Below are 6,220 nucleotides of genomic sequence, written 5' to 3' on the forward strand. Positions count from 1 at the left end.
TATATAAATATTAAACTTTAATAAAAACCAATAATTTTATATATTAACTTTAAAACATTACTAGTTAAGCTACTTTAAATGAGTTTTCAAACATAATAATATCACAACAATCATGAAAGGACACTAAGGACATAAGATATTCCACATGATTTAGGAATAGATTTTTGAGATAGGATAAGATAATTCATCATTGAAAAAAGATACTTGTACCGTTTTTTAAAATTATATACATCATTTGTCAATTAAGTGCTATTTTTAGAAATAGAATGTGTATGATTATGTAAAATAATATTATTTTTATTTTGTCTCGATATAAGATTTGTAATTATCCCCTCGAACAACCCTTGTATTACAATTATCATTTCAACTAAACTATCACAATTATCATCCATATATGTATTTATATGTGATATCACATCACAATTATTTTTGAAATTTTTTCTCTCATTCTCACCTCTTTTTTTCTACTTACTCTCTTCCCAATTTCTTCTTTCTAATCAAACAAAATATTCTTCTTCCACCAAAAAATAGAGTTCCACAAAAAAATAATTCTTATGTGCTTGACTTAAATGTTGTGTTTTATGGTATGAGACTTAAATGTTGTTTGAAGACAAACAAATCTAATATGATGTAGTTAATTCCTATCTCAAAATAATTGTCTAAATTTCATCACTCTTTAATATACATAACTAAATTCCATGTTTATATTTTCATGATTGAATTTATCAAAAAAAGTTTAAAATCTATGCACTGCACAGACGGTGTAAATTTTTTTATAGTGTCAGCTCATCATCCATCACTGATTTGTATTATTTTTGTTCGAGTGTCAATGGTGGTTAATAAATTAATTGTGAATGATTTACTAGCAATGTAAAAAATACTTACACTGTCGGTGTATACATATTAATTCCTTTATCAAATTAAAGACTAAGTTTTTAATTTTCATATAACACTTATATTAATTCTAGTATTTTTTTAAACAATTTTTTTATAATAAATCATTCAAAGGCAAAAGTAACGCACAATGTCACTGAGAAATACATGTTTTATGAATTGACAATATTTTTTTTTTAAATCTAAGCAACTATCTTACATCAATTTATTGCACATGCTCTTAACATAAAGAATGCCAATGTTCACACGAGTAAACTATACAAACATCCAATTACATCAGTTTTAGTGAAATTATATAAATCATTCATTATTTTTTAAACTTACACAAATCACCTCTAATTATATACATACATTATACAAATTACCATTGCAATAGAGAAAAATGTAATTTCTTAAACAAAAAATGGAGGTGATGAGTGTAATTATGTCAAACAAAATATGCTATATTGTAAAGACAAATCCAAATAGTATAAGAGTCATTGTTTCTTGATTATTTTTTATTCGTTACAAACTAAATCAATAATTCTAAGGATATGTTTAAAGCACTATTATATTATAGTGTAACTCACCAAAATAATGAATAAATAGTGACTCTTATGTTATTTGAACTTATCTTCATAATATATATTGTTTAACTTAATTACATTCGTCACCATTTCTTTGTTTAAAAAACTACACTTGTACCTCTTACATGGTAGTAAGTGTAATGTATGAATATAATTAGAGATGAATTGTATAGGTTTAAAAAAGAAATATATGGTTTATGTAATTTTAGTTAAAATCACAGGGTAAGTGTAACTTAATTTAATTACATCAATTTCCGTCATTACATCATATTAACGAGATCACATCTACATTCCCACAAAATATGTCACTCAATGTGTCATTGTTTACAATTGGTTAAAGAAATACATTTAAATTAAAAGTTTAATAAATAAGTATTTTCTAACCAATCCTAAAAAATGGCATATAAAGTGGTATATTTTTTGGGACACAAGATGTAACCCCATATTAACACCCACTACTAAATAGGGATGACAAAAGAATCCAAACTTATGTACTCATCAAAATAATCACAACGAATACCGTCAATATAACTTAAGGTGAGAGCGAGTTTAATAATACCCTCCTTGTGGGTACCAATGTATTTATAAATTAAAGTTTTAATTAATTTTTTATATATATTATAGTTTTTATTATTATTTTAAGATTAAATATTATATTTTATTATTATTATTTTTCATAATAAATTATCGTGATTTGACTATAATTATAAATTTGTCATATAAATATTTTATTACTTATGTAATTATTATTTTTAAATATTGATTATTATAAAGTATCTATGTATATAATTAAAATTAAAAACTTATTAAGTACCCATAAATAGTGAGTTTAAGAACGGGAACACACTATCCACCTATCCTCATTGTCATCCTTACTACTAAACAAGTAAATTATCAAGGAATTAATATTTACCAAGAATAATTTATGCAAACATGCATTTTGAATAATAAAAATACTCTACATCTAGGAACCCACACAAAATACATGTAGGGGATACCTATAATAAGTTGGATAAGTATTTTTTTGTACTACCACAAATATTATCTCACTCTATAGATGAATATGTGTATCATGATACATGCCCTACAAAACCTGCATAATTATAAATTTAATTTTTAATTAAATATTTTATATAACATTTTCATTTTATAGTACTTTAAAGATTATATATTTTATTATTTAATAATAAATTTTATTAATTGAAATATAGTGCTAAATTTATTATATATATTAATGTTCATGTAGTAATTTTTATATATATTATTTATTGTAAAGTATATAAATATATCATTAAAGTTAAGAACTCGGAAGACACAAATATCATTTATACATGTAGTATATGAAAACACTACGACATTCCTAATTTTGAGTAACCAAGTAATACTTTAAAGGATGTCACTTATGTGACTCTTAATATATAGAACACTTTTTATATTGTTAGGTATCAGTGGCCTAGGAACATCTAGAAGGGGGTTGAATAGGTATAGCAGTTATCAATCACCGCTTCTTGAACCAATAACCCAACTGCTGGAAACAGCCCAGTTAATCGATTAACAACACGCTTTGATCGATTAACTATTGCACAAAACAGAATGATCAGACAGACAAATTGCACAGTTATTTAAACATTTTGAACATATATAATACATATATTTTTACGCACAAATATTAAGCATATGGCAGTAAACAAATATCCAGAATATTAATTGCAGATTCAATTTATAACAACAAGAAACTTAAAGAAGATTAAGAGAGAAAAAAAGGATGCACAAAAGGATTTTTATTATGGTTCGTTTGCGGTCCACTGCAAACTACATCCAGGCCTTCCCTTCTGATCTAGGGAGATTTTCTTCTTTACAATATTGAGATATAGTATGAATACACACACCAATTCAATTACAAGCATATAGGACGCTTCTTTCTTGAAATCTAGGACCCCTAAATCCTTGGTTTGACTTTACCCTTCGTTTGAGAAAACCTTTCTCGCGAAACAGCCCCAGCCAAGATTATTGTCCTCAAATCAAGACCTCTTAACCTTGGTGAAGAATCTCAATCTCTATGGTGATCTCACACCAAGAGACTAATCCAGAAATACACAAAAAAACACGTTAAACAACAAGTTATACTAAGCACAATGATGCTTGGAACATTACAAGAAAAAGACTCAAAGACTAAATCACTTACTAATGACTTAAGTCATCAAGATTTATGTGAGTTAATCAAAAACAGAAACCAGGCAATCTCTCTAACAATCTATCTAATGCATGAACATTTGAGCAAGATAAGAATGAACATAGAATTATGCAAAACGGTAAGCAATTCACAGAAATCAGAACAACATAATATCTCTCCTCTCACACATGCAATCTCTCTTGCAAAATCAGTAAAACAATATGCAATATGTTCTCTAAACGGCCCTATACAATATAATGCAATGATGTGGTTTTCTGAACGTTGCCTCTTATTTATAGCATGGTGTTTAGGCGGTTACATTCATTGCAAACAGTTAAACGGTTGAACCAGAAATCAGCTATAACAAATAACAGATCAATTAACCGATTAAGACTGCTCGTTAATAGATTAACCATGCAACAGAATGACACAGAAAACAGTTTAAACAGAAAACACTATTTAATAAAAAAGTAGTTGAGTTAATCGATTAAATTACCACGTTAATCGATTAAATTACCACGTTAATCGATTAAATTACCACGTTAATCGATTAAATTACCACGTTAATCGATTAAATTACCACGTTAATCGATTAAATTACCACGTTAATCGATTAACTGAAACAATAATGCACATGTTTCAAAAGGTAAACTTCTCATATGTTATGCACAACATATATACATGTTCTAGCAATTATATTATGTCTAATATGCACATATAACATGTATGATTAATGCATGAACATACAATTAACAAGATGATATGTCTCATGGGTATGATATGACAATTAAGATGACTTAAGAGACTATCATTTAGGTTCACCTAACCTATACTCACTTACTACGGCACACATCCCAGGCTACTTAGAATATAAACTCAAATTATGTGATAGTTTAGATATGACCAAATGAGCATAAGACATGTTGATTGTTGAGTCATCTTCAAGCTTTAATAGAACATTCTCTTCATCAAAATATAGGCAAAGAAATGTTAGTGCTATCTTTGGCACTTTGCACTCTCATATATAAAAATTATGAAAATAATAAATTTGAGTTTTACAATCAATCATAGATGATTAAGATTAAAAATTAGTTATTGCTAACATAAATGTTCTTATTTCTCACAATAATGTATTTTTAAGAGTTTAACAGTGTAAAGTTTTTTACACTGTCAGCACATCATCTACCGTTGATTTGTAATACTTTTGTTTGAAAGTCAATACAACAAACATATGAATGGTGGAGATTTGCTGACAGTGTAAAAATCACTTACACTGTCACTATCAATGTATACATATTAAATTCTATTTTTAATATTAATAATTCAAATAAAATTTCTCATTTATTAACATATTTTACTCAAGGATGTGGTTCCCTATATCTATTCACAAATGTGATAAAAAAAAATAGGCATGACGAGTAAGTGTCTCATGAACGATGACACAAACTGAGTTGGCAAATTATATGCCTCTCACTTTCCTATTTCCAAATTTCATAATTAGATGTTACCCAAAAAATGCCTACATTCTCAATCCCAATGCCCAAATATTCCTCCATCAGATTCCAAAGATTCAATCTTGAAAGGTTAACAAAACTCACAATTTATTGGTTTAATTGATTAAATTTGTCCGAAATATTGAAGTAAAAAGCACAAATTCATCTATGACTCGAATAATCTTTTTTAGTCACTATACAGTCACGATATATTTTGTTTTAAAATATTAAAAATATCATTTTTATTTAAAATATATGTTATAAATATATTATATTTACAAATATCAATATATGTTAAAAATATCATCTATATATTTACAAATATATGTTTAGTGAAATATATATTATATATATATATATATATATATATATATTATAATTTTGATTATTGTTTTAAGAATATATATTATTTATTTTATTATTATTTAATATTAAATTTTACTACCCAAACTATAATTATAAATTTATTATATATATACTTTATTATTCTTAAAATGATTATTTTTATATCTATACTATTAATAAAGCCAAAACAAGTGGTAACCACTATGCAATTTTAATATTCCATTTTTATCCTTTTTAATCTCTCTCTTTAATAACTAATAAAAACTTTCACACAATACTAATATCTGACAATCATATAATGATTTTTATCTTCTTAAATCAACATTTTTCTTTAAGTTTATATATTACAATAAGAATGCGGGTCGACAGGCACAAAGTGTCGGTCAACACGCTGGTATTAATAATTACAAAATATATAAACATATAATCTAAATTAAAAACTCATTGACCCCACTTTTATCCCTTGCATTATTTCTGGTATCAGGTATTACTTGATATGATTAATCAACAAAGAAAATTATATAATTATTAAATTTAAATACATTTTTTTAAATGATAGTAAGTCAGATATAAAATGACACACTAGTTATGAGATTCCCTAATAAAGACGAAAAATCATTAAATAATAATAGTAATGAAAAAAACAACTATATGCTTTTCATAGTCAATGGCTAATAAAATATTAATTTAAAAAATAAATTAATAAAGAACCATTACTTCCTTTTTTATAATCTAACTACCCAAACAAG

This window comes from Lupinus angustifolius, chromosome LG15, assembly GCF_001865875.1.
Source record: "Lupinus angustifolius cultivar Tanjil chromosome LG15, LupAngTanjil_v1.0, whole genome shotgun sequence".
Taxonomy (NCBI): domain Eukaryota; kingdom Viridiplantae; phylum Streptophyta; class Magnoliopsida; order Fabales; family Fabaceae; genus Lupinus; species Lupinus angustifolius.